Source organism: Phoxinus phoxinus (assembly GCF_949152265.1).
Source record: "Phoxinus phoxinus genome assembly, chromosome: 12".
Classification (NCBI taxonomy): domain Eukaryota; kingdom Metazoa; phylum Chordata; class Actinopteri; order Cypriniformes; family Leuciscidae; genus Phoxinus; species Phoxinus phoxinus.
The window spans coordinates 25861579-25874463 of record NC_136887.1 but is presented as its reverse complement, the minus strand read 5'-3'; the positions used below and the strand labels follow the sequence as shown (position 1 = coordinate 25874463).

At 36.1% G+C, this 12885-nt stretch overlaps 1 protein-coding gene across 7 annotated transcripts in view; it reads right to left on the bottom strand.

The window, feature by feature from the left end:
• Positions 1-12885, bottom strand: part of lingo2 (leucine rich repeat and Ig domain containing 2) — a 336136-nt gene that overhangs the window by 265490 nt on the left and 57761 nt on the right. For 6 of the 7 annotated variants that reach the window (XM_079631509.1, XM_079631502.1, XM_079631507.1 and 3 more), the window contains exon 3: positions 11873-12052. The exons of the other annotated variant lie outside the window; for it this stretch is intronic. The gene's annotated coding sequence lies outside the window, so the exon portion shown is untranslated. The remainder of the gene's footprint in view (positions 1-11872; positions 12053-12885) is intronic. 7 annotated transcript variants of the gene reach the window in all.

Below are 12885 nucleotides of genomic sequence, written 5' to 3'. Positions count from 1 at the left end.
GGAAATCGTTATGAATCAATAAAATAAGACAAGCATAAATCAATAAAACACAATCAAATGAAAACAAATATTAAATTATGTATATAGGCTATCCCTCATTCATTTAAATCAGACCACTTTGACCCTGCAATTCATATGAGGGTTCTTCCTCTCCCCCACTGCCATTGTTCATCAAATAGATATTTCCACTCCAAACGTATTTGTTGAGCCAGTGTTACAGTGTTGGTGTGGTCATGATGCTCAAACAAAAAGAGCAAATATAAAAATTCTCAGTGGACTTAAATGGCCTCCGAATGTCTTACTTTTAGGAGTCGCTACATATTAAGCTGGCATATGAGAAAAATGTAAAAAAAAAAAAAAAAAAAAAAAAAACCTGACACTTCAGCTTTAAATTGATTGTGTCCAGGTTCTTCTGTTGCTGACTTTTAAGAGCCTCTCCTCATTAATTTCCTTCAAGCCACCAGTCATTTAAACAAATGGAGAGGTCTAGTTTCCCACTGGCACACTAGCAGTGGTTTCATCATTAAGAAATGATTATGATTCTAATAACTCTTATGTCTTTAAAGCACTTATAGAGGCAGAGGGCAATTAAAATTACCTCCTACCTCTTGTTAAATTTATTTCTGAGGATCTCTGCACATGTAGAAAAGGAAGACTACTACATTGTGTTGTTCTCAATCAAATCTTGAAAATCATCTTGACATATTCCGCATTAAAAGTCATGCAGGGTAGGCTACTTGCTTGAAATCAGGCACTTGGAATCAGGAATGCCACTTTGATTTGTCCAAGTCTGTCTGAGACTAAAGCTAAGAGACAAGTCCAATCTGGAGATAATGTCATACATAGAAGCTGGAACAAACACTAAATTTACTTTTTAAGTTTCATCTTGTTTTGTGGGAGCTCCACGGAGGCTTTATTTATTCCCCATTGTTTCCTCGGTTTCTGGTGGGAGAGGAAGTTAACAGGCAAGCTGTCAGTTGCACAGATGTAGGCACTCACTGCATCTGCTAGTGGATAAAAAAGGTCTTAAAAACAAAGCAAAAGTTACGTAATCGATGGCTGTATACAAAACTTGTGGGATACAAAGTGCAGAAAAGCAACACAACGCACCTGTGGCAAAATTTTAGCAAAACGTAAAATAAGTACATCACTGCAGTTTCTAACAGAAATGAACACTAGAGGCAGTAAAACAGAAAGCACTTTTATTAGTTTTCACACACAATTATGATTACAAGGGCAGATTATGGATTAGCAAAGACTTGTTTTCATAAGCACAATTGTGATAGGACATCAAAACACGTTTTACCATAGTGCATGATTTGAAAATGAATATATTTTGGAGTATCCATCACTTATCCAGCTCCATATGTTCGGTTTTACTGACGTTAGGTACTAAGTATCCCGTGAAAGACGAGTACCGATAAAAGAGTTCAAAAACAAGCTAAAATGCCAGGGTTACGAATGTGTTTTTATGTTGCATTTGTTAACACTTATCAGGTAGGTTATCCATTTATCAGGTTAATATCAGGTTTCTACAAAAATATTTGCAGCACAACTGTTTAACATTTATGATGATGAGAAAAGTTTCTTGACCAGCAATTCAGCATGTAAGAATGATTTTCTGAAGGATCATGTGACACTGAAGACTGGAGTAATGTACCTTATTCACAGCAGCGCCACCTTTGATTTTAAACGGGACTGAAAGCAAGATGGACATACATCTCTTCAGTGGGTTGAACTGTTATGAGAAATTTCAGTAGACAAAAAATCCCAGACAATATGAGCAATATGACAATTAAGTGATCTAGGAGCTCTTTGGATGCCATTGAAAACATGGTAAGCCCTCACATCCTCGCTTTCATTTCTGTCATCGGTGCTGCTCTGGATAAGGTCTATGACTGCTGAAAAGTCAGTGTTGCCATAACAGAAATAAATTAGCTTAAAATGTATTACAATAAAAAAATTATTTTAAACTAATAATATTTCCATTTGACTATTTTTCATGAAATAAATGCAGCCTTGGTGAGCTTAAGAGACTTCTCTCAAAAACATTCAAAATCTTGCCAACCCCAAACTTTTTGAATATGTGTGTCTAAATAAATTAAATTGTAAATAATACATCACTTATTTTATTATATGTTTACAACCCCAATTCAATTCTGAATGTCACAACCCTGTCAGGGTGACCTGAATAAAATGTACTGTCCATAAGATCTTTTCAAATTCCCAAGTATTAGCCTGGCTCGAGTCTCAACATGCCCTTGGCATTTAGCGTTCATATCCAGGGAGGCTATTATAGCCATTTTTTTTTTTAAACTCTAATATGTTTTAAGCCCTCAGTCAAGGTCATACTAGTCTTACTGAGTGTGTTTTTGACTGCAGTGTACAGCTTGAGAAATATCATCAGATCATATTTTTCAGTTAAGCCTCTTGCAGTTTTGGAAGAAGTGATTTATTATTCTATTTAGGGATGGGTATCGGGAACCGGTTCCATTTTAGAACAGGTTCCAAGTTTCCAAGAACCGGTGCTTCGACAAGAAACTTGTGCATTACGATTCCACTTATTGGTTCCTGTGTGCCAATTTTTTTTTTTTTTTAAATAAGTGACCATGTCTTTGCAAGTAAACACAGTCAATGTATTTAGTGAACTTAAACAGTTGAGAAAGAAAATGCAAACGTATATTGGATCAGTGCAGTCGGTCTTAAAGTGACAGCATCCAAATTTACCTGCTGTCGTTATTAAATGTGAATAAAACAACAAAAACAACGAAAATCTCTCACTGCTCTTGACTGAATAACTTTTGTAACTTTGTGTAAAATTAAATATACATTTATTTTAATTAGTGAAGATTATGCAGTGTTTGACATTTTCAGGTTTATTTCATTTGTGCGTACTTTGTTCTATTGTAGATTGTTTTCCTGCTTGTAATTAGACTACTTTATTTTGTTCTTTCTTTATCACGATTTACTTGTCTTCAGTAGCTTGAGAGGTTTTTTAGGTTTAGACTAGTATTAGTTTTCTTGTCATATTAAAAATAGTGACAAGAATTATGAAATTTCAATGGTATCAAAAGATACCATTGCAAACAAAAAAATATAACTGAAAGTTTTACATCCAAACTCACTGTAGAATAGGTGACTTCTAGGCAAAAGGAAGAAGATAAGTGTGTGTCGCTCTCTCACAAATGGTATCATCTATTATGTGACCTATTTTACAAAAGAAGTTTACTGCTGCAGATGGGCTCATAAATTTTCCGAAACGGACAAGCCAAAGATAGACTCACTCTTACATATGCTCTCGAGGCAATGGCTGTAAATTGTTATTAAATCAAGAGTGGCTCTTAAACGCATCTAGTTCCTCTGTACCACATGTTGCCAATAAACCAACTGCTTGCATAAAACGGCAACAACAGAGTCAGAGACTTAATCTATCTTGATCTGTCAAGTACATGTTCCCTGTCACACTCCTAGCAATCAGAAGAAGAAAAAAATCGCATAATATGAACATCCCTTTAAAGTAGGCTACCTGTCTGAAGTATAGAAATAAATCAATGTCTGAAATTATTTAATGTCAGAATGTACTTAAAAGTGTTTCTGTCATATCTCAAGAAATCAGATCTTCAAACTTTCACTTGAGGACATTAGTACAACTCTACCTGCAGGTTGTGGCAGACCAGATGGAAAGCATCAGCAATGTCATTGAAGTAATGATCAGTCAGCTGTTGCCAAATGAAGCAATCTCCTTTAATGATAAAGCTCCTTTAATGAGGTGCTAATGTAAAACATGGTGGTCTACACACATAAAACACCATGCCTTCATTATGCTCTCTTTCAGGAGATACATAAAAACAACAACTGAAAGGTTAAATTCAGAGAATGGAAGGAAGGAAGGAAGGAAGGAAGGAAGGAAGGAAGGAAGGAAGGAAGGAAGGAAGGAAGGAAGGAAGGAAGGAAGGAAGGAAGGAAGGAAGGAAGGAAGGAAGGAAGGAAGGAAGGAAGGAAGGAAGGAAGGAAGGAAGGAAGGAAGGAAGGAAGGAAGGAAGGAAGGAAGGAAGGAAGGAAGGAAGGAAGGAAGGAAGGAAGGAAGGAAGGAAGGAAGGAAGGAAGGAAATCTGAAGCTACCTGACTGGTGTATACAGTATGAATTTACAAACCTCATCTCAAATCTAGTCTAATGTGATCACAAGATGAAAAACAGAGGAAATACTCTGGAATTGGTTGCGTTAAGTGAATTGCATCCAGCTTCTGCAGCATGCTTTTTGGAAAAAACAAAGTAAATTTGCACTTAGCAGCAGTGGATTTTGCTTGCAGATCAATAGTCAAACTCCTTTAAAAGGAGAAAATTAGAGAATCTCTGGTGCATCCCTACTGCACGCAATAAATAAGTGTAGACTGCTTTACACTGGCGAGTTCAGCTCTAAAACCATGCTGCATATCAGATTATGTACAAAGATGCAATACATACAGAAAAATCTGTTCAAAGGGATAGGCCTAGTTCATGCACAAATTTTAATTCTGTCATTATTTACTTTGCCTCGTTGTTTTAAACCTGTATCACTTAAAGTTGTCAAGTCACCTTTATTTATATAGTGCTTTATGCAATACAGATTGTTTCAAAGCATGCTTTTCAGTAAAAAAAAAAAAAAACAGGAAAATAATGAAATAGAACTCTAAAAAGACAAGTGTCATTGTTCAGTAGAAGTCGACAAATCGACAACCTCTAGATCTTCAAATCAAAACTTAAAACTCATACAGTATATTTACCATGCTCAATAAATAATCTTCGATTCTATTTCTCTGTCCACCACTCTCTCACCTTTATTTTATTTTACATAGCCTACTCTGTCAAAAATCTTATTTTGCTAAAAAAAGCTTACATGTTTGATATCTTTGACTTATGTTCATTATTTGTTGTTTTCGCTTCCATCTGCTTTTCTGCTTGTTTTCTTGATATAGCCTAATAAGCTGATTGCCTGTTTCTTTTGTCTGTCTACTATTTGTATTACTTTGTGAAGCGACCTTGGGTTCTTGAAAGCCGCTATAAAAAATAAACATATTATTATTAAGTCAGTTCAGCGTTGATTCAGTTCAGTTCAATAACTGTGTAAAGTTTATCAATTGTGAAATGAGTTCAATTCAGCTTTGGAGAAAACAGTGATGCCATCATCCAGCTCAGTGTGCAGTCAAGTCAATTATAATAGTCCCCAACTAAGCAAGCCAAAGGCAACAGTGGCCAGAAAGAATGATCGGACTTTCATTGTATAAACGAAAAAAAGAAGAAAAAAACACCAATTTTGGGAAAAACTACCCTTTAACTGTACTGAGCCTAATTACCTCCAATCAGGTAATAATGTGCCAATATGGAATTATGGGTCTTGAATGTGGAGTTAAGGTCCATAATTCGTTATCTAGTGAGGAGCACAGGCTGACCTTTCCTAATAGGAGGTTAAAATCTGTGAGAAAGATGTGCAGTGGAATTATTCTAACCGTTGATTGAGGTTTGCAGTTTATGCTGACAGTGTTGAAGGGGAATGCTTTAATTTTCAGATATGCTTCGTCAGAACTTTCCTGATCAGCAGCAGCGTTAGCATAGCCACGCAGGCGATTCCTTTGAAATTCCATAGAGTGGATGTCACTAAAAGGTGCACAACCTCCATTTGCTGCTCCTCAGCCTCTCCCTCTGAGGCGAGAAGCAATTCTCGGTAGAAATATATAACGGTTTCTTCAAGCAGAGTCTAAATATGTGCCCTACATTTTACAACCGTTTGTAGAAGGTATAGCAGAAGGTATACGGGGTGGGCACGCTACTCATGGGAAATGGGGGTTGTCTTTTATCTCCCCATGTGACAGGTAACAGCCATGTAGAACGTTAAGTAAAATAATTGTTACTGTGCATTTTACATTTCACATCCAAAAATATATAATTTTATAAAAAAAAAAAATTCAAGTGACCCTGGGAACAATTATTGTAATTTAACTCTAAAGGTTTTAATCATTTGCTTCTCTTTATGAATTTCCCCTCAAGGTACATCAGCTAGGAGCTTAAGATTGCTCAAGGTTAATGCAACGGGTAATATGGAAGAAAAGAACAGAAGGATTTTATTACAAATATGGACTAAATTACATATTTGAAAGCATTCAGGGCCTTGAGTCAAATTAAACGAGTTCTGAAGCAATCAATGTGTTTGTTAAATGATTGGGAAAAAAGTACAGCAGCTCGTATGCAACATGCTTGTATCATTACAAGCCTCCACTGCATGTTGAATCTGAAATTAATGCATATATTATAATTGGGGGGGGGGGGGGGTAAATATAAAAAAGAAAATTAGGATACCAGAGCCATAATACAGCTCTGAGCTAACAGCATTTTTGTTTAATCATCTATCTAGATTGCATATATTGATTATGATGATGATGATCACTTTGCTTTGCAGAGGGTGTCTTAGTACCTTCCCGTCTAGAAAATAATTAAATATCAATAATTCCTCTCGGCAGGTGTAATTAAATAATACAACTGCATTGGTGATCACTTTCTGCATCTCTGCATAAGCCAATCCAGTCAATATCACAAACTTTGACCCAATTAATCAACCTCAGTCTATACTGCTTTCAGTTCCCCTTCGATTTTAACACTGAGTACCAGATGTCAAATAAGGTTGCACATTGAACAAACAGGGTTCAGCTTGAGTAACAAATTACGTTTCAGTCAGAAGCGTTCCCTTAAGAATCACATACTCAACAAAACTCTCTAATGTTTTGTGATAGTACGCGTTTAGATCACATGTGTTAACATGATGCTTTTAAACATCAGTTTGCGATCTGTGCTTTTGTGAAAACCTAGCATTGCATTGATGCCGCGGTTTCCATCAGTGTATGCAGAGTTGTTTTGAGGAACACTGTGACGTGTCGCAGATGAGTGCAACTCACACAGTATGCTCTGTTATTCTTCCTTACTCCCTTCTGACTCACATATCATAATGAAACTGACTACAGGCACACTTTTTCCTTTTCCTTTTTTGAATGGACAACTACGGTAATATTACCCGAGATCCACCAGAATTGCTAACACACTGAATTAAGGTGTTGGCTCACTTGTGGCTGTGCTGCGAGTTCAAGTAGAGTGAATAAAGGCTCTTGCGTACAGGTCCCTGCTGGGCCCCATTGATTTGCATGGCACAAGATGAAATGCATGTTTCCAGTGAGCTCATTCCACCGCTCCAAGCATTATTTTCTCCTGTTCAATCAGGACTTATCTTAGCAGGCTGATGTTTTTTATAATGGCACTCATAAATTTCACAAAACAAAGGCCTTGCTGAGATCCATTTTAACTTGTGCTTTGTGGTGGTGTAATATATTTTGGCATTGTGGAGATGTGTATTTATATACCAGGTTAATATCCATTCACGGTTAATGGAAAGGGACTGATAGTATGATTTAATATGAGGAAGACGATGTGTGGGCCTCACACATGCAGCGTTCAACGTCTCTAACATGCATTTCTTCCAAGAAGTGATAGATGTGTATACACACAGGGGCTTCCGTACTCTCTTGGTGAAGCAGAAAAGAAACTCATTGAGCTTTCTAAGGCCTAACAATGCTTATATTTAAGAGAACAAAACGTGAATATAACTTTTTGTCCAACATTGTAAGTCAACGGTTCTCCTTGTAATTATGACAAAACTGATTGTGGTCTGAAATGTATAGGCTATTTTAAATTCACCACAACTTTGTAATTCAGATCAGAACATTATTATGTAAACTGAACTCAAAGCAATGTTAGCAACTTAAAAAGTTTAATTAAATCAATCAAATTAAATCATTTTAAAAAGACTGATAGTACATTTATGTTAGGAAAATACTCTGTGGCAGTACCATAGTGTTTCAGGTCATAATATCATAGTACTTTGAAATACCATGATGGTACTACCATATGTCCGACAAAATATTGGTAATGCCATGGTACTTTTTATAAATGCATTCATTGGCACAATAATTACACAGACTTATTTTATTCTATTTAATTAAAGATAAGAATTGCTTGTTTTTTACATTTTAAGCCTTTTAATTTCTAGTGCTGCAAACACCCTGACTAAGATGGTTTCTTTCGAATTTAACCAAACGCAATACCTTTACTACTTAGCCAAAGAAATGAAATAAACGTTCTGTTAAATGTTCACAAGTCAAGTTAAATTCAATTGGAAAGGTCATTGCAGTAAATGATTTCAAATCGCACTTTTATTTTTTCCCCAGATTAAAAATCATGATTAGAGTGAGGTGCATACAATGAAAGTAAATTGTATCCAGAGGGTTTAAACTATTTAACGCGATGCTCAAATATTTATTGAAGAATATTAATTATTTCATTAAAAAAACACTTCAAATGTATTATTTGACATGTAAATCGGTCTGAATTATGCATTTTAACATTCTAACATTGCCTGTCCTTTATTTTAAAGAAAGAAAACTATAATTAAATGACAAGTCAAAAATGTTGTCTTGGTAATTGACATTATGCTACAAATATTGTCATTTGAGCTGAACAGGAATTGAACCCTCTGAACTGGTGACAGGTAAATTGATCCACATCATTTTGCACCAAAAAAAAAAAAGCAATGACTCCACTGCCAACGTAGTCTAGTTTATAATGATCTGCGATGAAATATAACAGTGCCACACTGTGTCCAACACTGATCATCTTTTCCATGCCTCCTTTGCAAATGTGCTTTTTGACACAGCAAACACATTCATTAAACATAAAATATCCTGTTATGAAGACATACTTGTAAACATGTTTGCAGCATGAGCAATGTTCTCTAACATGACAGAACAAGCCAATTACTCACATTCCATTGGGATCTGAATATTTCTGGAAGTATTAAATTAACTTTCCTCAGCTTAGCTGTATGGTTTTAAAATAAGCATTGATTCACTGTGAAGAACTGTGAGCATGCTATTCACACTTTGTGAGCAGTGTAAAACTCCTGCACAGTCCAATTCAAAAGGTCTAAAACAGAGACCTCACAATAAAGCACCTGAAAAACACCAGAATGAAAAAGTTAAGCTTGAAGTCAAGCCTGATAACGTTTGCAACTTTCTTCTGTTCAGCCCGACATACAGTGCTAAACAACACCAAACTTTACATTAGGTGACTCAAAAAGATTTGAGTTAATAAAGTCTGGGCCTAATTGTTATGTGCAAGAGACTCTGAGGCTCGGTCAGGCCCTGTCCCACTGGGGTGCAGAGGGTGCTAAGCACCCTAAAATGAAAACAAGAGAACCATCAGTTGAAGCTGTAATAATAGAATATTGGCAAAACAGATTTGGCAAACCCTACAGTGCGTATTTGTGTTTGTGCTCTGGAGAGCGTCAACTGTTTCTATTTACAGAATGCTTTTGCAGCGATGAGCAATGTAGAGAAAGTAAATTGTGTTAGTCTCTGTTCCAAAGTCCTTGTTAACCAACGCAACACAAATAGTTTGGTCCGTGAAAATTATTGCAGTGTGCCGCGGAAACGGGTTTGTTGTGTGAGCCGCGAGTTGGAAAAGTTTGTTATAGAACAGAATTTGCCCACATATTATTTCCAATTCATCTGTGCCACACGAGACAGACTAACTACACTGGGATTGATCGTCTTACTGTTAGCACTCTTTAAATAATACACTGGAATAAAAGGTGATGGACAATGATCAACCATGAGTTTCAAAGTGATTGATAATCCTGCTCTCGTTGTGGAAGAGTTTCTGTATGTTCTCTGAGGTTTTTAAGTAATTAGCATTTTTAATCACTCAACAAAGATTCTGTGTCAGTGGAGAGAAGTGTTGTGTGCTGTAAATAAGATACAGCTGGAATGATATGATTGAGGTTGTGGTTGTTGTCAGCAGAGCTCTTTGTTTTGCCTGTATGGTGCTCTGATCGTGGGAGGGAGAGTCATCTCAGCTTCAGATGGCTCACCCACAGTTCGTTCATTTACCATCTGATGCATACCGCACAAAAACTTGGAATGCCAATCAATCAATAAATAGGCCTAAACAAATCTCAGGTGCCAGTAAAACTGAATACATTTTCAGGGTCAGAGTTCAACGATTTTGTAACAATCTGCTTACAAAGAAAGTCACATGTAAAAGGTTTTGAAGAAGAAATAACAGGATTTTCTCAATTATATAAAATTAGGATCAAACATTTTAGACTAAAATGTAGAGATGCATGCATATCAAAATTCTGAGTGGAAAAGCAGATAATCATTTTCTTGTTAGTAAATACCGGTAACCAATAAATGTAACAAAATTCAATAATAATTTGTCTTAATTAGTTAAAGTGGATATGAAGCGGTCAGTCAAGGTAACATTTAGTAAATGGATTTCCACTCATCAAAATAAATATAAAAAACATTATAAAATGTAACCATTTAAAAGAAACAAAAATATTTTATAGCTTTCTTAGCAAGGACACCGCCACCATCTTTCAGTACTACAACTAGGGATGTGCACGAATATTCGATCTGTAATTATTATTCGGAAAATAAAATACTATTCGAATTTTTTAGAATTTATGAAGCCGTAAATACTTTGAGGGTCGTAAATGCAGTGAATCCCTGATAAATCCCAAGCACTAACTGCACTGGGTGGCACTGTGGCGCGTGTTTAACAAGTTGTTTATAATGTCGTCGTCTGCCTCGCAAAGTTTGGAATTACTAGTCGAAAATGAGGTAACTAAATTATTTTACAAAATTGAATTACTTTTGATCAAATTAATTAATTAATCTGAGTTATAATATCAACACACTGAGAAATCACATGAAATCCAAACCGCAGTCAACTGAGGAAAGACAGCTGTCCATCACTGCATCATCACTGTAGGTAAGCGCAGCTGTAGTGCGAGTGATACGAGATGATAACTTATCCAATAGCAAAATGATTTTGAGACATATTCTTCCTTTAAGTTTCGTTGAGGGAGAGGTTTAAGAACAGAAAACGCAAAGTGTTGTTAGAAACTTAGAACTAGAACACCATTATCTTTGTGTCTCCGAAACATCTGTCAGTGCAGCGCGTTTTCTCACTCGAACATAAATCGCTGGCGGCGCCCCTGCATGTGGATTATTGTTTTTCTCAACATAAACGTGAAACAATGTAAACACGATAATCATATGCTGACTCGAGTGTATGTGTACGTTCTGTACGATAACTAGCTTAAATCCTTTTGTCCTTTATATTTTTTTGTTTACACATAGGCCTACTGTTTAATGTTTTCAATTAAAAGAGAACTTTAACATATATTGTACGCTTATTGTGTATATTGCCTTCAGAAATGGTGACAAAACCTTTTTTTTTTTTACCTTAAAAAATAACGTATTTTTCGTTAAATGTCATTTAAATAAACAAATATTCGAATTTTGTGAGCCCGAATATTCAAATGCAATGTTTTTTTTAAATTCCCATCCCTAACTACAACCTGTGATGTCACGTTCCCTGAACTCAACAAATACAACTGTAGTGATACAGTTGAGGACAGATGGTGAAACAAAGGCAGAGACTGTGAAATCTGGATGGAAACGGGACAGCCACATGGCATCAGAAGAAATAAGGAAGCCTGCTATTGCATTGCTCCAATTTGCCCCTGGATGTAAAAATAAGTTAAAACAAAAAGGACAAATGCAACTGCCTCTAAACACGGAACCGTACTGCTTCGCTTCCCGATTCACGTCAAGACACAAAGTCCCACTGCCACAAGACTTCCATAGTTATACTAGGATATGCAGTATGTTGCCAAAATGACTGTAAGAAATTAAAATGGACCACAGACATTATAAACACCTGTCTATCATTCCAAATACAGAGATCAAAGTTGATACAAGCCGCCAAATAAATGTCTCTTACCGTGACTTCACATTTCCCAACCGGTATCTTCCTTGCCATCATCTTTTTTTGATCCTTTTGCATTCCGTGCAATAAAGTGCTGACAGTACATGTGCTAGGTGCTATCCGTGCCTCGCTAGCTGCTGTCTGTCTTTCAGGAAGTTGGTCATTCATTGACAGATGGACACAGAAGAGAAATGTCTAGAAGAGAAAGATGATATGCATTTTCTTGAAGAACACAAGAGCATAAGCATATTCAAAGCATTTATGTTACCCTGGATCACAAAACCAATCACAAGTAGCACGGGTATATTTGTGCCAATAGCCAATAATACATTGTTGTATGGGTCAAGATTATCGATTTTTCTTTTATGCCAAAAATCATTAGGATATTAAGTAAAGATCATGTTCCATGAAGATATTTTGTAAATTTCCGTAAATGTATAACATTTATTTTTGTGAGTGAATACAGCACAAATCGCAAACATAAGTGGAGAACTTTAAAGGCAATTTGTTTTGTTTTTTTGCACCCTCAGATTCCCAATTTTCAAATAGTTGTATCTCGGCCAAATATTGTCCGATCCTAACAAACCATTCAATCAATGGAAACCTTATTTAGCTTCAGCTTTCTTACAATGTATAAATCATAATTAAAAAATTTGACCCATATGACTGGTTTTGTGGTCCAGGGTCACATATCACATATATAATAGATAATTTAACTAAAGGCCACAAAACTATTTTTGTATCACAGGGTTCCTGAATAAACATCTTAGATTACAGTAGCTTAACAAGCGGAGACTCTAAGGCAATTACAAAAATTGGACCCCGTTCAGCATCAGGAAGTACCGCCAAAGCCAAGTGACACGAAAGCAAGCGCAAAACCTTGAGATGACATGTCTACTTTTTAATAAGCTCAATGCTATCTGCTGTAATGGAAAAGGCTGTGAGCCAAGGCTCATAAACCATTCTGTATCATTCTCTTTGAACTATAATAGACCTTCACTCTGCGTAGGTTACCTCACAGCCAGTGC